Raw genomic sequence first — 23,273 nt, 5'->3', positions numbered from 1 at the left:
TATTTACTTCTTACACTGTTCAAAAGCCCAGAAAAAGAAAAAAAATACTGCACATTTATTTTACTAAGTTAAAATATATCTGATTCCAATATTGCATATAGAGGTACAAATTTAATTTAAAAATTAGTAAATTCAGTCAGAATAGTGTTGCAAGATCACTTATAGCTTATTGCAAAAATAAAGGAAAGATGAGGGTATTGGGAAATATATTATAAAAAGTAAATAAATCCACTAAAATTACATTTAAACCACATTTGGAGCTTGCTTTAATTTAAACAATTTCTGATAATAATATGCCAGCTTTTTACGCTACTTAAAACCTATTTGACCTTTTGGATTTTTACTCCGTATCTCGAACTTGTTACAGAAACATGTTCATTTCATTAGAATGTAAATCCTCAGGTAACACTTTTCAAATAGTGCTCCTTCATATGTTTATGTACTACTGCTTACTTAAAAATTAGTTTTAACATATTGCTGATAATTTAGGGAATTAACAAGATCACTTTACAAATATGTATTAAATTTAACAAACAGGAAATGAATTGGTTTGGCTGCCAAGTTTAATTTGTTTCCATGAAGTTTACAGAATAAAACTCCTACTAGTGCTGTACATACAGTTAAGTTTCTTGGAAATGTTTTGCTGTGCAAGTTTGCAGCTCTCTATTGGTGTTTTCTTTTGATTATTTCCTTTATTGTTGTGTTTGTCGGTTTTGCCTATTCAGGCCAACTAACTTGAGGAAACTTAAAACCACAAGGCCAGCTTATTTAAGCTGAACATGGGAAAGGACTCAGATGAGCCTTCTAGATTCATTCTCTTGCTTTGGTGTGATTGTTGTACAATAACTGGTGAACATGGAACCAGCTTTCTTTTCGTAATAGTGCATTATAATTCATTAACTTTTGGATAGTCCCGATTATAATTTAGAAAGATAAAGAATCACCATTCAGATATACTGGGTCTTATAGTTAGCCTGCTTAAAACTGGACTTAACCTGCAAAACTAAATAAATTATTACATTTTTAATTTATTGATGAGATAAGGGATGTATTATCTTTGGATAATTTGTTAATATCTGTTGAAGTTACCTGAACATGAACTTTGGCAAAGTAGTATCAATTCTAGGATTTATCTGTGGTAGAGGCTTCTATTGCTCCCACACATCCACCTCTGTCCTTCTGGGCAAATGAGAAAATTATAATTTTATGTCCCTTGGCAAGTAGAATTATATAATTAATTCTGGCCAATGGCTGGGGAGAATAAGTGGTAAGTGTCATTTACACACTGAAACATTTAGTTACTGCTGTGATTCTTGAGTCTTCTCTTGCTGTGGTGATCATGGAGTTAGCCACTGGTCAGGATAACGGAACAAAAATTCAAAATAACAGAAGCACTGTGTCACCACATGGAGGACAATTCCTTATGAGATTCTTTGAAACTGCAGCAGACTTTGTAGATAAGAAATAAACTGGTTGAACCACTGACGCTGTGGAATTGTTACTGTAGCCTAATATACTTCATAAAAACATCACTTGTAGGGTGCCTGAGTGGATCAGTTGTTTGAGTGTCTGACTTTGGCTCAGGTCATGATCTCATCTTTCATGAGTTAGAGCCCAGGATCAGACTCGCTGCTGTCAGCACAGAGCACACGTCAGATCCTCTGTCCTCCTCTTGTTCTCTCTCTCAAAAGTGAATAAAATAAAAAAAAAAAAAACACTCACTTGTGCACTCCAAAATATATGTACAAGGATGTTGATTGCAACAGTGATATAATAAAAAGACTGGGAAAAACTAGTATCATAAATAGGAAACAGATCAAATAAATTATAGTAGTCCATACAATGCATATAGAAGAATACACAATATATTTTTGACAATAATAATTTGTTTTTTTAAATGTTTTTATTTATTTTTGAGACAGAGAGAGGCTGAGCATGAGCAGGGGAGGGGCAGAGAGAGAGGGAGACACAGAATCTGAAGCAGGCTCCAGGCTCTGCACTGTCAGCACAGAGCCCTACATGGGGCTTGAACCCACAAACTGTGAGATCATGACCTGAGCTGAAGTCAGATGCTTAACCGACTGAGCCACCCAGGCACCCCTTGACAATAGTAATTTGTGATGAGTCGTAGGATTTGTGTCAAGATGGAGTGAAACTCATTTTGCATGATAAAATCTTCACTTTTTGAACTGTAGCACATGCTAATATGTTATTTTTATAACAATCCTTGTTTAAAAGTTTATAGTAATCTCTATTGAATCCTACCACATATACGGCATTTTCAATCTTAAAATTTTATAAGATATGTTAGAAAAATTATTTTGGCTAAACAACGAATATTTATAAATGTCTGACTATATTATTCAATCTCAAGTTAGAGATCAACAAATATGTAAATTATTAAAATTAAAAATTAAATTTGAATTTGAAAGTTCAAAACTATTCAAAATTGAAAGAAAATTCCATTTTTCAAATTGAGACCAATTCATTGGAAAATAATCCTAGATTTCATAGATTAAAGGGTTACACTTTGTAATATTATAGTTTGTTATAGCAGGATTTCAACCTAAACAAATTACAGAAATAAATATTTAGCCGAATATTTCAGGTATAAAACTGTAGCTTTGAAATTTTTTGGTCATAAAATACTCATTCCTTCTATTTAGTTTTGTAATACATAATTAATAATTTAAACTCATAATATAAATTTATGGTAATTAAATACTTGTCTTCTTATGTATTGCATTACTGCCTAAGTTTTTACTTGCATAAACTGTTTATTTAATGGAAATGATCATGATGGATCATTTTCCAACTTGAAGATTCAATAATTCCATGATTATTTTCTAATAACTGCAAGCCATAGTTTATAAAGTTTGTTCATTTACTTGACACCTGACACAGTAAGTATACTTCTTCAAAAGAGCCTAAATAAGAAAATTAATTACCTTTTTTGAGTCTGGAAAACTAATATACATGATGCACAAATGCTTAGTGCTGAAATAATTCACTCAGTGAGGAAAATGAAAATAAGAACATTTGACAAGTTCCTAAAGAGCAGTCTTCAGGGGAAGTACCCTCTTTATATTCATTTGTGAGGTTCCTAATAATAAAAGCTTCACTTAAAATACTACCAGTTGTTTAACAGGGGAATCATCCCTGAATTGCCGACAGCTGTCAGTTAAAATAAATTTTTGTAACTAATCTTCAAGTGTTACATTCATTTTACACAGCTTTTATTGGACTCTAATTTCAAAGAAACTTAAAAAAAAAACCCAATTTACAGACTCAAAGCATTCGTCTCTTAGTTTTTTTTTTTTAATGTTTTTTTTTTTTCAACGTTTATTTATTTTTGGGACAGAGAGAGACAGAGCATGAACGGGGGAGGGGCAGAGAGAGAGGGAGACACAGAATCAGAAACAGACTCCAGGCTCCGAGCCATCAGCCCAGAGCCTGACGCGGGGCTCGAACTCACAGACCGCGAGATGGTGACCTGGCTGAAGTCGGACGCTTAACCGACTGCGCCACCCAGGCGCCCCCCTAATGATAAAAGCTTCACTTAAAATACTACCAGTTGTTTAACAGGGGAATCATCCCTGAATTGCCGACAACTGTCAGTTAAAATAAATTTTTGTAACTAATCTTCAAGTGTTACATTCATTTTACACAGCTTTTATTGGACTCTAATTTCAAAGAAACTTAAAAAAAAAACCCAATTTACAGACTCAAAGCATTCGTCTCTTAGTTTTTAAGGTGATTTTCATTGGCAACAAAACCATCCATGGTAACTTACTGACCCCACAACGTCTCTGTTCTTTCATAAAATACCTATGGTTAGTTATTTTAACTATAGTTTTATTTAAATAAAGTTTCCTATGTGCCAAGCACAGCGCTTGGTCTGAAAATCTGACTGCACTAGGTCTCTGCCATTGAAACTAACTTCCAGTTTATATGTTAGTCTGGTCTCTAGTGCTTTCTGTCTCTCTGTCAGTCTTTTCTATGCAGACATACACAAATTCATGCGCAGAATTGCATGTGCACACAAACATACACACTCAGACTCTTGCACACAAGGCTGCACACCCCCCCCAGAGCTTTATTACTAGTTTTTGCTGAGGTTCTTTCTTGTATCATTAATTTTCAGTGTTATAATAGCTGTGTTCAAGTAGAGAGGTGTTCGGATGCCACTCAGGAGAAGCACGGTTTCCTGTCACAGCACATATTAGTTGATCATTCTGTTCCTCAAACCAAATGATGGGTTACTTGTAGGAGTCTAAGTGGCTCACATAGTCTTAATGAATGAATAGAAGGAGCATCTGTGGAAGAATTTGGTGCAACAGTTGGCAGCTGGGGAGATTTCAACTAATCCTGCCTTCTTGTGATCGGCGAGGTGTCTCTGAAATGAGTAAAATTGATTATGATGGGTTTTTTGGAAGTGTAAATAATGTCTTCTCTTTTTATTTTTAAAGTCAGCTCCTGTTCGTATTTGCATGGCCAATATTTATTATCAGCCTGCTCTGTCTATTTATATTGATCATTCCAATTATGGAAAGTAAAGGGAGGGTATGGGAAATATGTTGACTACTATTACCTGGCATGGTGAATTATAATGACTAGCTCTCATTCAAACGTACATATTTCTCTTATTTTTGCCTTGTCTGGTTTGCTGTTGGCCATGATTTGGAAGCAGAAGACAGAAAGATGCAACTCTGAGAGCAGCAAGGAACATTTGAGAATTATGCAAAAACGGCGTCCAAAAGTTTTACCAGGGATTTGAGTTAAACACGGAGTGAAATTCTAGCCTGAGATGCTGACTGAATTTTAATGATATCATTTCGTTCCTAACTTATGTCTCAGGCAGTCAAGTTTAGAAAAATGTAAAATATCTTGGGAACTGAAGATGACATAGCTTGATGACACCTGTCTCCTCACTTAATTCTGAAGCATTTGTCAGTTTTACCTGCATGTGGCATCTTTTTGTTATCATCTCAGTAGCTAAGGTTTCTAGTTCCAGTCACATGAAGTTTTGCTCAAATTAGACTTTTCATTAGAAAAGCATCACTGGTAGATTAGAGTACTCCAGAATGCATAAGTAAGCACCCACTTAAGTTCAGGTTTCCAGAGCAATAAAAATTAAAAGTAGCTCAAATGTAAAAACAAAATCATAACTTTTTATTTACTATTATTACAATAAGAATATTTTCAAATAGGCATGCCAACATTAAATTAAGATAAAGGTAAATATTCATAAAATTCTTTTAACAGGTACACATTCATTCTATCAGTGCTTCTTTTCCTAAACCTGTTTAGTTCAGAGACATCCTTGGAGTTTATCTTTAAAATAAGACTATACATTGTATAAGAATATTAACATAATTTATCTGGGTTCCTATTTTTGCCAGGCCCAACAGAAATCTATCTTGGTGTGGCTATTATGCATGTACCATGCACCAATCTTAAGTGTAGGGGGTATAAAAACACAAAATCATACACTGATGAACATTCTGGATGTTACTGTTCTTATCATAAAAAATGGTGCAATAAAATTTACGTTCCATTGGCAGACAAAGATATTAAGTAACCAAAAAAATAATCCCCAAACTTCCTTTGAGATAAATGCTATAAAGGACAGAACATAGTGGTATGAAAATGTGTAACAGGTGGACCTAATTTAGAATGAGGAAAGTGATATTTTATCTGGGGTATAGAAGATGACTTTGTAAAGTTGGAGGACATTGGAGTTAAAAAAAATTCCCAGGAAAGTAAATCATATAAAAAGTGTCCCTTGGAAAGCAATATGTATACAAGGAACTGAAATGGGTGCTGTGTCTGACTTGTAAACCCTATCTCGTTCCTATTCCTGTTTGTCCCTCTCTCCTTAACCCATTTTGCTCAACCTCCTAACCCCTCCCCTCTGCCAACCATCAGTTTGTTCTCTTTTATAGGTATGATTCTGCTTTTATTTGTTTATTCATTTCTTGTTATTGTTTTTTAGGTTCCACTTATGAATGGAATCATATGGTATTTGTCTTTCTCAAACTTATTTCACTTGATAATACCATCTATGTCCTTCCATGTTGTCTCTAATGGCACAATCTCATCCTTTTTTATAGCTGCATAATATTCCTCTGTGTTTGTGTGTGTGTGTGTGTGTGTGTGTGTGTGTGTGTGTACAACACATTTTCCTTACCTTTGGTTAAATACCCAGTGGTGGAATTATTGGACCGTATAATATTTCCATTTTTAATTTTTTGAGGGACCTCTATAGTGCTTCCATAGTGGCCACACCAGTTTACATTCCCACCAATAGTGCACGAGGGTTCCTTTTCCATATCCTTGCTAACACTTACTATTTCTTTTCATTTTGATTTTAGCTCTTCGAATTGATGTAAGGCGGTATCTCATTGTGGTTTTTATTTGCATTTTCCTGATGATGAGTGATGTTGAGCATCTTTTTATGTGTCTGTTGGCCATCTGGATGTCTTCTTTGGAAAAATACCTATTCAGGTCCTCTGCCCATTTTTTTTTTTTGGATTGTTTGTCTTTTTAGGGTTAAGTGTAAGTTCTTTATACATTTTGGATGTTAACCCCTTATTGAACATATGATTTGCAAATATCTTTTCTCTTTCAGTAGGTTGTCTTTTTTGTTGTTGATTGTTTCCTTTGCTGTGCAGAAGCTTTTCATTCTGATGTAGTCCCAACCATTTAGTTTTGCTTTTTTTCCCCCTCTTGCCTCAGGAGAGGAATCTAGAAAATTGCCACAGTTGATGTCAGAGAAATTACTGCTTGTGCTCTCTTCTAGGATTTTTATGGTTTCAGGTCTCACATTTAGATATTTAACCCATTTTGAGTTTATTTTTGTGTAGGGTGAAAGAAAGTGGTCCAGTTTCATTCTTTTACATGTAACTGTCCAGTTTTCGCAGCACCATTTATTAAAGAGACTGCTCTTCCCCCACTGTATATTCTTGCCTCCTTTGTCATAGTGTAATTGACTATATATGCATAAATTTATTTCTGGTATCTCTGTTCTTTGATCTGTGTGTCTACTTTCGTGCCAGTACTATACTGTTTTGCTTACTACAGATTTGTAGTATATCTTGAAATATGGTATTGTGATACTCCAGCTTTATTCTTCTTTCTCATGATTTCTTTGGCTATTTGGGGTCTTCTGTGGTTCCATATAAATTTTAGTATTGTTTGTTCTAGTTTTGTGAAAAGTGCTATTGGTATTTTGGTAGGGATTACACGGAATCTGTAGATTGCTTTGGGCATTATGGGCATTTTAACAATATTAGTTCTTCCTATCCATGAACATGGACTATCTTTCCACTTTTGTGTTATCTTCAATTTTCTTTTATTAGTGTTTTATAGTTTTTGGAATATAGGTAGTTGACCTCCTTGGTTAAGTTTATTCTTAGGTATTTTATTCTTTTTCATGCAGTTGCAAATGGTGTTGGTTTTTAAATTTCTCTTTCTACAACTGGACCTAACTTTTAACCAACTGTTTGCAAATCTATGGAATCATTCTATCCTATCCAGTGTGCTAATATGTATGACAACCGTGAACTCTCACTTTTTAGAATTAACAGCAATTATGACTTTTTTTTCCTTCAGTGGGCTACTTGATGAACTATTTCCTTGTCAGTTGTGTACTTCCTTCCTGGTAAGTTAATAGACTCAAGATGAAATGTTTTATCTCCAGTCTTTCCTGTGTGATATATCCATGATAGTTTTAGAAATCTTGTAATACTGGAGGTTCTTCAGAGAGGCCCGTTTGATGTACATTACTAAGTAAAATCTTTTAATGTAGCCACTTACCTCTCCAGATGTCAACAATACAATCACTCTCAAATTATAATATATTTAGTAATATTATATGATTAATATCTTTGTTCCTTACAAATAAACAAGGAAATATAAGAATCTGCTGCTTATTTAGTCATTGATATTCATGTGTATTTTTCTGTCTTTTCCTTCTAGAAGGAAAAGCAAAGTTTTTGTCTACTTATTTGCCAGTGGGTTCCCAGTGACTGTCTTGGGAATAAATTGAGCCTTTTTCTGAATTCTTAGATTGAGGAGAGGAGAAGCATGACCTCTTACAATGTAACAATTACTTGGCTTCCTCCAGCAATTTACTGTCTTTGTGTATGACATTGTACTTCTCCACATTAGGTGCTTTCTTGAAGTTCTCTCCTCTTTAAGAAAATGGATACTGTGAACCATATATTACTCACAATGCCTAAGAATGAGCACTCAGTATTTCCTAGATTCTATACTAAGCATGTTACATGTATTAAACAAAGTGGTAGTCACAACAACTCTATAATTTAGGTCCTAATAGACCTGCCTTTGAAAGATGAGAAACCTAGAAGTTGAAAAGATGAATTTAATTGAGATCACAGAAAAAATCAAGTAGTACACAGGAAACATAAACTCAGAAAGTTTGACTCTTTTTAAATTTTTTTTTACTGTTTATTTATTTTTAAGACAGAGAGAGACAGAGCGTGAGTAGGGTAGGGGCAGAGAGAGAGGGAGACACAGTATCTGAAACAGGCTCCAGGCTTTGAGCTGTCAGCACAGAGCCTAATGCAGGGCTTGAACCCATGAACTATGAGATCATGACCTGCACCAAGGTTGGACACTTAACTGACTGAGCTACCCAGGTGCCCCAGAAAATTTGACTCTTAACTGCATCTACCAGTCAGCAACAGATTTAATTTTTCTTTATCTTTTTCAAATAATCTACAGGAACAATAATTCGATTTATGTTTCTCATCACTAGAATTCATATAAATTTTGTACTCTCTCTATATATATATTTAAGCAAAGTTCTATTTATTAAGGTTCCTCTTAACTGGATCTGTGCTTGATGTTTGCCTTTTAAACCAGAATTTGGATGAGATTTAAATATCAATTGGGCAAGAAATTTTGGGTTTTTTTTCTCTTGACTAAGGGTGCTAATTTTTGAGTGTTGAAGTAATATCTGAAAAATATTAATAATGATGGCAATGGTGATGAAGATGATGATACTAGGATGTATAATAATGTCCAATTCCTTCATAGGCCACATCTAATTTGATTGTCTTTTCTTTATTATTAGATGATTATTTTGTTCCCACTCAACTCAAAGAGCTTTGGTGTTCTCTGATTCAGAAATTGACTTTTCCATGAGCTTAGGCATACAAACTGGTCATTTTAGAGACTTTATACAGATAATCTTGTGAAATGATTTCCTTGGAATTGTACTTTATCTCTTTTATTTATGGAGCAGCTTGATTGTGACACTGGTAGATTATTAATGAGGTATATAAGCTTATTTTTAGAAGAGAAGACACAAATTCACACAGGTGTTTTATTCTTTCAAACTGTATAATGAGCTATTATAAGACCTGCTTTTCAGTTCTTTAGATATGAGAGAAAACGCCATTGAGGTAAAACCCATTTCCAAGGAACACGGGTACTTTAATGATGTTGATTTAGTAATTCTGCTTCCCAGGGCCTATTAAAAACTAAATGTTGATCTCATCTATTTACATTAATCATAATCCCATCCACTTATGTACCTGAATAAAACAAACAAGCAAACATGAGTCTGTTTTTTAATTCAGGTATATAAATAAAAGATGCTAAGTAAATTAATAAAAAAGAAGAAACTAGCCTGAGTTAGTTTGAACTCCTTTGAAGGACCTTTAGTTTATCTACTTGAGGAGACTAAAGCAACCCCAAACTTTATTAGGTTAATCAATAATCATTTATTTCCCATTAATTAGTTTTATATATGTATCTGCATCTCAGTGTATATTTTTAAAAAGTAGCTCCTTTTCAGTCAAGTTATTTTCAGACTTAAATTGTGTCTAATTTAAATTGAACTTCTCTCCCAATGGTCTCAAATGTGTTGGATGTAACTTGAGATCATGCTGACAGGGAATTGATTTAAGAGAAGAATGTCATTTTAAGCTTTTCCAGTGTATCTACACTGTAACTTGAAAGTGAATTCTCAGAATGATAATATCTGTTAATATTTGGCCCAATGTCCTACAGTAATCTAATTTGCTTGTTTGCAAGCCAGTATGGCTAATGAACTGTACAAATGATGAGAACCAGTATTTGAAAAGTCCATATCGAAGATAGCATGCAGCTTTGTGAACAGCCATTCCTCAGGGCTCATTTTTGGCAGACAATTACTGAACTGTGGTGGGTTTAATTCAGAGCCCACCTACAGTGGAAGTGGTGCTCATAAGTTACTTCTGGTATTTGTTTTTATTGGCTTTGGAAGTAAAATCTACAGAACACCAAAGTAAAATCTCTGTAATAACATTTATGATAAAAATATGGGCCAAGTTAAGTTCATCATATGCACCATCTTGTTAAAGCAAACTAGGGACATATTGTGATGTTACCAGTCAAAGAATATTAGTTCAATTGATTTTCGTTCATAAAGAATCTGATATTCAGGCTTTATTTCTTAGGTTACTTTTTTTATTCCACAAATTTGAACTGAATATCTACTGTGTACCTGGCACAGGTCCTGGAGAGGAATCAGAGGATGTTGTAGAAAATCTACAATCTTTGGAGACCTATGTCTGTGGCCATGTTCCCTACCTATCAGCTCTTTAGCATTAAAGGACTTACATCTCAGAAAAAGTTAACAGCACTTAAAATAGCTGGAAAATGTTTAAACAGAATGTACAACACACAGTAGATGCTCTGTTAATACTGGTTTATTCTATTATTGACCTTATTTGGGGGATTTAAGTATTAATAATAAATGATCTTGGCCCACCAGGAGCATATCTTATTCATAAAAACTTACTCCAGTTTTTTAACTCCTTGTGGGTCAAGATCATGTATTATATGGCTAAACCTACAGGAGATGATGGTGATGATGATGGTAACACTGTGCCTAACATTGTGTTAAATGCTTTATGTTATTTTGGGTATCTTCAATATGGCAGAATAAAGGAATAATGTTTATATTATTAAGATTATTGTCAAATGTAGAAATTGAGTATTATAAATGTAAAATGACTTTCCCCATATCACACAGCATGTGTGCGAAGAAGGGATTAAACACAGCTCATGTTCATAAAAGACTAATCTTTTATTAACATTCCAGCTTAGTCCTACAACTCCAATGTAACATTCTCAATATCGTTTGTTTGTTATCGAAAATGAAAAGGGAAATATATTTTAATATTTGTAATATTAAAATACAGCTAGTGTAAACCCAGATTGTAACTAGACATTGGCAACACAATCACTTGTAAATTTTTAAAAAAGACAATTTCTTACTGATATATGAATATACCATTCTATTTGTAAACACATTTATTGTACACAATGTTGTCTTTATGTGTGAGACACCTTACAAACAACCTAAAATACACATTCATCTACCTTGTAATAACCTAGAAATTACTGAATTCAGCCAACTAGAGGCCTTCCAGCTGTTTTTATATATAAACTAATCTGACTTTCATTTCTTTCCCACTGACTTTCTTCTCTGAGGTGAATTTTTTCATGATATTATATTGTTTTCTTCCTCCCAAGGTGCCAACAATAATACATTTTTTGTACTCTAAGAGCATGCATTTCAAGTGATATCTTTTTGAAATTAGTTTTATTTTTATTAATTTAACAAATTTAAGGATTATTAGTAATCTAAAATGTTTTAAAATGTATATATACAGAATTTATAATGTTTATTAGCTAATTAATATCATATAACTTCTTACTGGATAGAGCTATTGCATACTTTCATAAAATCATCTGCATAAACAAAGACCCACCTTCCTACTGCTCTGAGAAATAAGTGTGGCAAAAAATAATTGAAATACACAGCTAATCCCAGGGTAATGTATGTGTGTGTATTTTTTAGGGAGTTTTATAATAATACATATAAGAATGAAATGGGCATGAATAGCACATTGGCAGTGGATTGAAAGAAAGCACAATTGAGAAACATCGTGAACTTTTACTTTGGACTTCACTAAATTTTTAGAAATGGTGGGAGGTTGCCTGGCTGGCTCAGTTGGTTAAGTGTCTGACTCTTGGTTTTGACTCAGGTCATGATCTTATAGTTTTGTGAATTTAAGCCCCGCATCTGTGCTGGCAGTGTGGAGCCTGCTTGAGATTCTCTCTCTCCCTTGTTCTCCGCCCCTCCTTAACTCACTGTGTCACTGTCTCTCTCAAAATAAATAAATAAACTTAAAAAAATGGTTGGCCATATGTATAAGGAAGCATATTAAAATTATTTTTGAATTTTGAACTGACTTGGAATGCTATCCAATCATTCCAGCACAGAAACAAACAAACAAACAAAAATCAGAGTTCACCTACTTCCGAGATTTGGCAGTTAACTGACTGGGTTAAGGTTTCCAATTTGTCCCCCCCAAAACACACAACAAAATGAAAAGAATCAGGATATTGGAGTAAGAACCCCAAGCTGCAAAATGTTCAGTCAAGTACACTTTAAGGCATTTTTTATTCATAGAAAACATGGGAGAATCATTAGAAAGAGGTGAAAATGTGTGTGTGTGTGTGTGTGTGTGTGTGTGTGTGTGTGTGTGTGTGTGTCAGTGGGGGGAGCTGCAGGTGATAATTTTTATTGGAATCAACAGACTGTAAGCAGAAACTTCAAGTGTTTTTGTAGTCTACTTTGTTTCAGAAGCAGTGAATAGTATGACTGATTCAATTTGTTTGTAATCGGATTCACCATTATGTTATTTTATTTTTAGTACTTTGACATGTAAAGATGTAGGTTTCCACTAGCTGAACATGCAGCTGAACATTTCCAGTAAACTGAATGTTGCTGCTTAAGGAGACTCTTTCCTTTAAATATCTGATAAATATGATGGTGATGGTTTGTCCCATATAATACATACATATATATATATATATGGGGAGAGATTTTATATATATACATATATATACATGTATATATATGTATATATGTATATATATAGTTAGGATTTACTCTGAATGATTTCTATATTTTCCTAAAATAAGAGCACAGAAATTTGACTAGAATTTAGAAATCTGACTTAAATTTCAGTGTTTAGCTCTCCTACTTGCTGGTTAGAGTATTGATATACAACTTCTGCTGAGGGCAACATGGCCTTAGGATCCATTGATAGAGCAATTCCAGTCCTCAGAAAGTTGTTTCCGCTATACCTCTAAATGTGCAATAGAGTAAGAATATGTGATTATTGATTTCATCATTGACTGAAGGAATAATAGGTTAGAGTCATTCCAAAGTCTTAATGCAGAGTTTCATAAATACAGAAGAATGGAATCCTTTTCCATTTTACTATGAAATGCTATTCAAGGTGCATTGGTAAATTAAAAAAGCAAAACGGGCACCTGGATGGTGCAGTTAGTTAAGCATCTGACTTTTGTTTTCAGCTCAGGTCATTAAAAATTGTGATTTAAACTATTAGCAAATACAGTTTCCTGAATTTATTTACCAAAGTCCACTGGCAGGTTTTTTTGTTTTTTGGGTTGTTTGTTTGTTTGTTTGGTTTTTGCTGCCATGTGCAGTCTAAGGATGGTACAAAAAGGTACTCCAAGGCATAGCAGTGTCACTAAGAAAGGATTTCTTGGGCTTCTTTGTCTCTTTTCCAAAGCTATAAGCCACAATAACATGTCTTCCACAGAATATCATATAAACATGCACTTAATTTATGCCTCTTAGTTAATTCATATATCTAAGCCTGCCTGACATAAGCTTAAATATTAATGTACATATTGCAATACAGCTAGTAAACTTGGAAAAGTATGTGAAATGTATTTAGAAATAATGCAAATTGGAAAAAGAAATTCTTCAAAAATATCTGGAATGCTTCTGAATGCAGAATGAGCATCCTCTGGGAATATTCCAATTTCACCTGCTGTCATCTCTCTCCAAATTACTTCAGAAATGCCGTGCTTGGTTGAGTGCTGTATACACAGGTGGCTCTGTATCAATGGTGTTTAATGATGGCATGCATGGGGAAGAGAGAGGAGGAGTAAAATACCATTTTAGACTATGTGGCTTTTAGTAGAACTACATTAGCAAATGTAAAGCACATTATAATAAAACCCTCATCATCTGGAAAGCTATTGAAGAAGGGAAAGTATTCTAGCCACCTGAATTTCCTGGTCTTTGGGTGATTACTCTGTTTCATACTTGTTGAAATACTTTGTAAAATACATATATTCACTTCTCAGATTAAAAAGTTGGCATTAAGAATATTATTGAATTGGGTTTTTAGACCATGTATTATTATGAAAGGTTGAGAGTAGAAAATAAATGAGCTATAGTGGATTGAACTGAACTGCACTGAGCCTAACACATGCCCCAGTATGGTGTGTGCCAGTGATATACAGGAGGTGACAAATGTATTTGTAACTCTGACCTATGTTGTTGCCATGTACTACCAAACATTGTAACATGGTGAATTCAGTCAGTTGAGGGTATTAATAAATAGAAACTGACTTAGCTGCACCTAAGTACTCACTTGCAAAGTGGAAAATCAGTGCTGGTGCTTGTACTCTATTCTTTTAACTCTTCCTGGCTCGATGGCCAGCTGAAAGTTGGTGGCAGATATGCCTGTAGTTATTTGAAAATCCTTTTTATAATTCTATATGAAACCAGGAATGTCAAAGAGATAATTTCAGAAACCATAAGGTAAAGTGTCAGTGTAGCCACTAACTAGTCATGTGACTTTTAAGTGGCAGTTTTTCACCTTCAAAACAAAACATTTTGATTGAATCAATAATTTCCATATTTGAGTCATGTATATTAAATGACCCTACATCTCAGTTTGCCCAGAAAAGATCTGATTTATGCCTGGCCTTACCAAGTAATTATTATTTGTGTTCCCTTTCACTTTCAGAGTATCCCAGTGGGATAATAAATTATATATGTGCTGTATTTATGGGCGTTGTTAAGAGGCAAAAACTTATTCCTGGATCCTCAGTGTGCAAAAATAAAGCTAAAACTAAAATCTACATGAGTATAATTCTTACATAACCTTACAAGCAAAATAAATTTATAAATGAGATAAAGAACAATCTAGAAAAAACATAAATTCTAATAACCATTAAAGATCTGTCATGGATTGTGTTTTTTTTTTCCTGAAATTAAATCACTGATATTAGATCTAATGTTATGAAAATGTAGCTTGGGAGGAGGTTCCACATTTAATCTTTGGGTTGTTATATTTTTAAATATATAAATATTTTTTCTTAGAATAATGGTCTCATAAGTTTTTTCACACGGTTGTAACCAATAATTTCAAAGCTTTTTTGTTCGGGGAAATCAGATTTCAGGTTTTACTGAACTCTTCATTTTAAATGAAGTTAACTTGATAACTCTGTGAGACTTTTCCAGTAGTGTTGCAACTTATTAAAAGCAGTTACTAATCTAATAAAATTATTTGCCAACATGGGCAGCACAATATACCTCAGTAAGTATTCATCACTTATGGCCAAGAACCATCACAAATTGACTTGCCTAAAACATGCTGTGGTTCCTTGACCTCTGTGTGCCTTCCTGTCATCATCAACACTGTGAGCCACACCCCAATACTCACTAAAATTCTCTTTCTTAGTTCAGTGGACCCATCAGATGTTGGAAGTACTGAGAGATGATTGGACTTTCACTTGGTGGAAATAATATCTCAGGTCCAGACTTGAAAGTGGGCAATAAAAGTGAATGGCTGTTCTGGGTTACAAATATAACTGGACACTGCAGGTGCTCAGAATATACACTATTATGACAAATAAAGCACTCAATTAAAAAACTTTTTCCAAAAAACCTCAGTAACCTCTCAGAATATGCTTGAGCATCTCCTTAAATGCTGTATTAAGAAGCCATCCAATTGGAAATTCCAGTTATAATTGGTGACTCTAGTTGTAATTTGGCCTTTGGAAACTGAATTACAGCACATTGTTCCCACATATTAAAATTGCCTGCTTTACAGTGTCTTTAAAATGATTTGGAGATCAAGTTACATTTAAAAAAAAATGGTTCATTGTGTCCTAAAAAATTGTGAATTTTGTACTTACTTTTTTTTTTAATTTTCTTAATTTTTTTTCAAGCAAATGAGACTTTGAGAGGATTGAACAAAAATCACAGGACAATTTTAGAGGTAAGTCTATGAATTCTTGTTGACCATATATGGAGAAATCGAAGTTGTGAAGCTATATGAAAACAAAACAAAACAAAAACCCAAAAAACAAAAAAACCCTGCAGTTCAGAGGCCCCAAACCTGCCATGTCCTTGTTTTCCATTTCTGATATTGCTTTTGACATGTCATATTGTGTGGTGTCAAACACACCATGCACTATAGGAAAAGATATAATCAAGAAAACACAGTTTGAAATATTTGCAAAATGATCTGCCAGCTAAAATTTTTCAAATGAGTCTCCCTTTATTTTTTTCCCTTCTATACATTTTCCCTACTCACCTTTTCAAAGGTAAATCAATGCTTTGAACTATAAGTAGGATTTCTGTTTCATTCCAGTAAGCATTCATAAAATTCTTAGTTCCTGCACGATGGCTATTGTGACTAGTGGGATTTGGAATGGAATATGGTATAATGACTTTTCTTATCTATAAAATAATTATGACCAAAATGCGTTCCTCAGTCTAAAGCTGGAGGGCCTGTTTATTGTAAAAAAAGGTTGTAGGCAACCCTGAGTTGCTGAACACAACTTGGTTGTTAGATTATTTTGAGTCCACTTGGCAAGAAGGAGGAATATGCAAGTGTTTTAAAACTAGAGAAATTTCTCCTCTGCATTTTGAGAAGGAATAAATATAAAATATAGTATTCCTAAGAGGCAATACAGGCTGAAAACTATACAGTCTTAGGTGCTTAGACACTGTGGGAGATTAGGAGGTTAATGAATGGCTTGACCCACTATTGACTTATAAAAATACAAACATTTTTTAGTATCATATTAAATTATAAATTTCTGTCAAACCTAAAACCAAGAAACCCGTTCAAGAAGCAAGATGTTTATTTGGGATCAAAGAATTGCATCAGAGTACACAAATTTAGGTAGAAACCCAGATAGTGTCCCATTTATAGAAGGTGAACTCAGGGCTTTTACGGGAAAAAAGGAAAATCAGGTAAGTTGTTTCTAGTAAGAGTTCACTGGTGCTGACAAGAAGGGCTATATTTCTGCGTACTTCATTGATTTGTCAGGTTAAGTGGTCACTTGGCAAAAGTTCACTTTTATCAGTCTTTTCAAACAGGATATTCTTACTCTTGCTGACTTCTTGGAATATTGGTGGTTTGCCCCAGTTCAAAGGTTTAGAAAACAAGACATGCAAGGCAGTTCCTCCCAAATGGAATGGCTGTCGGTCTCGATTTTAAAAAGGGCTCAACTTATGTTATTTTTCACACTTTATAGAATCAAAGAATCTTGTTCACTTATGTATCCACAGTGCCCGCACAGTTCCTTAACACAGCAGGAACTTAACACAGTCTTTGAATGACTTTGAGTTACTGACATAAATCCAAAGTGGGTCCTAACCAGGTTATCCAGTTGGGAAGACACAGAGCAATAATATGTTTTGGACACAAATGATCAAAAGCCACCTTAAATAATAAACCTGTTAATTTTAACATCTTTAATAACTTCATACTAATTTCCTACTCTGAAATTCTATCATAGGGAACATTACAAGTCTACTAGACAAAAACAAATGGGAAATGATGCCCAGCACATTCAAACATTTTGATGAGCCACTTAAAAAATAAGTATTAGAAAATACCATTTGACTCCTGGTCATGACACCATGTGTGGCCATGGTTGGCCCAAACTGTCTATTCTTGCCGATCATCTAAATTATGACTTGTATGAGATGCAAACTGATTGATTAAAGGGATTTTTCATGAGACACCTGGGTGGCTCAGTCAGTTAAACTTCTTACTTCGGCTCAGGTCATGATCTCGCAGTTCATGGGGTCAAGCCCTGTGTTGGGCCCTGTGCTGACAGCTCAGAGCCTGGAGTCTGCCTCGGATTCTGTGTCTCCCTCTCTCTCTGCCCCTCCCCTGCTCATGCTCATGCTCTGTCACTCTCTCAAAAATAAACATAAAAGTTTTTTTTTTAAAAAGGGATTTTACATGACTAGTCATCTCTATGGCTATCCAAATGACCTAGTGTCATTTACTGATAAAACCATCCTTTCTTCACTGCTCTGAAGTAATATTTTTATTGTAATTCTTATTTCCACATCTGTGTGGGGATATTTTGTACCAATGGTTATATTGGTTTCTTAATGTCTCATTACCATGTTGGTTTTATTACTATTTTATTTTAACCTTTGTTGATAGCATATCAAAGTCTTACAATATTGTTCTCCTTCAAAACTATTAAGTTTTCTTCATCTTTTGTGTTTTCTTATGGATTTTAGAGCCAGTTTGTCAATATCTACAACAAACTTCTGCAGGGAGTATGATTAAGATGGCAGTGAATTTAAAAACCTATTTAGTGGGACTGATGCTTTTGTAATATCAAGTGTTTTATATTATAATTTAAAATTTATATCAAAATTTTATGTTTCCTTGGGTAGAGACTTTCCACATCTTTCATTGAATTTTTCTAGTTAATTGTTTCTATTTCACATCTATATTTAACATTTTAAAAGTCATCCACTTAATAGTTTTTAATTATTTATTATTTGTATATGGGGAAAGAGTCTATTATTCATATTGACCTTATATCAGCTAATAAAAATTTCCTCAAGCAGCCCTTAACGGCCCTTCAAAAGTTGAGTACATATTTCCATTATCATTTAATTTAAATCGTATCTTATTTCAATCGTGATTTCTTCGTTGACCCATAGTTTGCTTAATATGCAAGCTGATTTTGGTTTTCTCTTTCTAGGTCAATTCTCTTGTGTTCAGATAATATTTTCTAAATTATTTCAGTCTTTTAAAATAGAAGACTAGCTTCTTGGCTAACGTTAATTTTAGTAACTTTTCCATGTAAGTTTTAAAGAAATATGTACATCAAAAACATTAGATCAATTAGTTCACATCTATGTAACATATCGTTCAACTCTTCAATATCTTTGCATTCCCACCAACTTGTATAAAGGTCCCAATTTCTCCAGCTCCTTGCCACACTTACTGTTTTTTATCTTTTGATTATAGGCATTCTAGTGAATGTGCAATAGTATCACACTGTGGTTTTGATTCAAATTTCTCTGATGGCCAGCAATGTTGAGCATCTTTTTATGTGCTTGTTAGCCATTTGTATATGTTCTTTGGATAAATGTATTTTCAAACCCATAGCCCTTTTTGAATCAGGTTCTCTTTTTGTTCAATTATAGAGTACTTTATATATTCTAGATACAAATCTTTTATCAGATAGGTGACTTACAAATATCATTCCCTATTCTGTGAGTTTACTTCATCGACAGTGTTTGGGAAGCTCAAAAGTTTTTAATTTTGATGAAGTCCAATTTATCTTTTTGTTGTTGCTGTAGATTGTAGTTTTGGTGTTATATCTTAGAATGTCTTGCCAAATCCAAGGTCATGAAAATTTACTTCTCTGTTTTCTTCCAAGAACTGTACAGTTTCAGTTGTTATACTTCAGTTTTTGATCTATTTTGAGTTAATTTTTGTAAATGGGATGTAACTTTATTCTTCTGCATGTGGATATCAAGTTGTTTTAACACTATTTGTGGAAAAGAATATTCTTTTCCTGTATTGAATTGTTTTGGGACCCTTGTCAAGAAGCAATTGACCATGAAACTAATGGTTTATTTTTGGATTCTTAATTATATTCCATTTATCTATACATCTACCTGAGCTCATACCACACTGTCTTGATTGCTGTTGCTCTGTAGGAATTTGTTTTTTTAATATACTTTGTTAAAGGACAGTTTACCATAATTTATATCAAAGGCTTAATTAATTAAATATTGAATATATTCTTTTAAAGAATGCTGCTTTACTCTTAATCCAAGAGCACAGATATTAGAGTCACCCTATGAAATTTTGGGTGTTTAAGCTGGCTTCTCCATTTGGCAGAGTTCTGAACTCCTTCCCTCCTTCATCCTGTCAGCCACCCAGAGTGCTGTTCAGCTCCTAAGACACTGCATTTCAATTTGAAAACGCTACAAGAAAAAGTGGAGCACCAATTGTCAGACTCACCTATATGTATTTCTCTAATGTCAATGAACTTAGCCCTTCAGATCTTGGAGGCATGGTAATTTTCTATTTCCTTCTTAAAGTTTTGGGTTTTTTTTCCAAAATATCTTATCCAGTTCTTCCAGTTCTTCTCAGTGGGGGTATCAGTTAGATATAACCTTCTGCCAAAGCCAGAAGCAGAAATCAAAATTGCCTTTAATGTGTATATAAGAATAGAACAATCTTGTTGGAGAACAATTAACAGATTCAACCTTTGAAAGACATTATGTAAGTAAATTTGAGAACTATCATAGAACAATTCTCAAAATTAAAAAAAAATATTGGATTACCCAGGGAGGTCTTCCCTGAGAATGTAGGAACAGAGTTGATCCTAAAAGAAAAATAAAACTCTCAACAGGCAAAGAGTTCTGTGGAACGAATTATTCCATAATAGCTTTTTGATAAACAGTATAATGAAATAAAACATCAAACAACAGAGACCTCAGTGAGAAAAGTATACCTAGCAAAAAAAATCTGATTCATATTATAAATCCTGCAATTATTCTATGATTACAATTAAATCAAATATGTCAGTTAAATACTATGGATTCTATTATCAGAATTAATGATGGGACCTACAAAAATAAAATGTATCAACTGGGGGAAAATAAAATTCACCAACACAAAATAATAAGAAGAATAATACTAACCCTTCAATCAGTAACTAATGCTAAGTCAATTAATGCAAATAAAGCTCCCTAAGATGCTTTGATGGAAATATCTTTGAACTATCAACCTATTATTATTGCGTATTAAAAAAGAGCTTATTTAATTCATTGTTCTCTCATCTGGAGGTGGCATACATTATAATATAAACAAAGGGGGTTAGTGATTTACAATGCACAGTTTTCTTTTCTATAAGAACAACTGCAGTGTTCTTTGGATGAATTCCTGGCAAACTGCAGAGCACTGTTCTTTTCTTTGTATGCCCATGTCAGTGCATTTGAATCACTCTATATTCTATTAAGTTGACAAGGGCTCCTCACACCTTGCCTGAAGCCAGTGTAACCCATATTACGAAGCAAGAAGCAACGCCAGGCTTTCTTCCAGCATTTTAGGAAGAAATTTCTCTCTGCTTTTGAATGGTTGAAAAGTAGGAGTAAAGAGATGAGAAAGGTGAGGAAAAGCCCCACTGAAATCCTTATGGACCTGTTATGGTCACAGTGGCAGACGATGGCTTTTGTAACTGGTAATGTACTATCAAACTTCCTGGTGAGATTAAATGTCTCAGGTCTCAGTTCACAGAAGCCTACTTTCAGAATTTGCTCATAGTTCTTTGCCAGGTAAAGACCAAACTGGCATTATTAACAAATTCTCAAAAAAAAAAAATCTTGATTCAATTAGAATTTCTGAGAGAGTCAGGATTTTTTAAGTTTACAAACATGAGAAGGTAATCCAACCCTGCGAGGATAAGCAACACCTCCATGGACCATAACCATTTCATATTCTCTGAAAACAGTCCCAGACTCTCCCTTTTTCCATTCAGTGTGCCAACATTCTTTCTATCTCTCCTGAATTCTAATCAATCACAAGAAGGCAGGCTGCCAGGAATGATTTCCTCAAAACTGGGAAAAAGTTTAACTATCTCAGGCTAAGAAAATTATATATATATATATAATATATATATAGTATATACTATAGTATATACTATATATATATTATATATATATATATATATATACATACACAGACACACACACACATATATATATATATTCTATGTTGCTTCTGGACTTTCTTGATGTGCATAAACTCATAGCAGTAACAATGTGTGTGCTGATAAGAAGAAAAATTCAGACAATCTGATTTCACGACGATAAAGCATCAGACAAATGATCCCGACTGCTCAGAACATATATTCTGTCAAATTATAAGATCATTTTTTCATATTTCTGCTTAAGTTTTAAACTTCATAGACAAATGTGGAAAGCCTCCTAAATATGTACTAGGTCACAAACCTAAATATGTACTAGGTCACAATATGTAACTCATTGCTGAAAGTCTGATCATCTTCAAAGTCAAAGTCATATATCTCCTCTTCTTTAAATGCTCCCCAACGTCCTCTCTTACCCCCTGGCCAGAATTAATTACTTTTTTTGTGGGGGGTTGTTCTCACGCAGTCGTGTCTTCTACTTAAAACACAGCATGTACTTAGAACTTTGCATGAATTATCTCATGTAATGCCCATGCCACTGCGATGAAGCAGGTATTGCTTTCCCTATTTTACGGAAGAGGTAACAGAGACTCAGAAAAGGCTAGTGACTCCCCTGTGGTCATTTGTGAACTTTCTTCTGATTGACTCAAAACCAGAGGGTCGGTCTACTCTGCCATTCTCCTTGGTTCTCATTATTTCATAAAAGAATTACGTACGATACTTGTTAAAATGATCTAAAAGCCTTCAGCTTTACGATATACAAACTTTCATAATATCCACATCAAAGTTGTGTAAATGATTTTTAAGCTTATCAAAATCTGTCATTAGTTTCTCTTAACAAGCCACAAGGAAGTACATGCATTTCTGCACCTGATTTTAGGAGCCTCCATGCTTTCGTCCTAAGATTCCCTGTTAGCTTTCTCTATCAGTGATCGCTTCTCCTGTCTGATCCATCCAAACTGACTTTTCCTTGTGTCCTTAAAACACTTTGCCTGTTCCTGCCTCCCTGTTTTGGTAAAGTTGTTATATGATATACATATATAATATATGTTATTGTACATTATGTATATGACATATATCTATGTATCTATGTATCCATATATTTTTAAAAAATTTAATGTTTATTTATTTTTGAAAGAGAAAAAGTGTAAGGGGCAGAGAGAGTAGTGGACAGAGGATCTGAAGTGAGCTCCATGGTGACAGCAGAAAGCCTGATGCGGGGCTCAAACTCACAAACCATGAGATCGTGACCTAAGCCAAAGTTGGATGCTCAACTAATGGAGCCACCCAGGTGCCCCTATCTATGTATCTATCTATCTGGAGAGAGAGAGCCAAAACTAAATCAGTACCAAGAACCGTGAATTATAGCTATTGTAAATTATACTTCAGTAAAAAAACAAAAACAAAACAAAAAACCTGAATACAAACAA

The 23,273-nt window shown here is 34.0% G+C and overlaps 1 protein-coding gene across 4 annotated transcripts in view; it reads left to right on the top strand.

Annotated features, from left to right (window-relative positions):
* Window positions 1-23,273, top strand: part of RIT2 (Ras like without CAAX 2) — a 446,014-nt gene that overhangs the window by 13,328 nt on the left and 409,413 nt on the right. For all 4 annotated transcript variants that reach the window (XM_045042156.1, XM_045042157.1, XM_045042155.1 and 1 more), the window contains one exon: window positions 16,084-16,133. The gene's annotated coding sequence lies outside the window, so the exon portion shown is untranslated. The remainder of the gene's footprint in view (window positions 1-16,083; window positions 16,134-23,273) is intronic.

Source organism: Felis catus, chromosome D3, assembly GCF_018350175.1.
Source record: "Felis catus isolate Fca126 chromosome D3, F.catus_Fca126_mat1.0, whole genome shotgun sequence".
Lineage (NCBI taxonomy): Eukaryota > Metazoa > Chordata > Mammalia > Carnivora > Felidae > Felis > Felis catus.
This window is presented reverse-complemented; position numbering and strand designations above follow the sequence as displayed.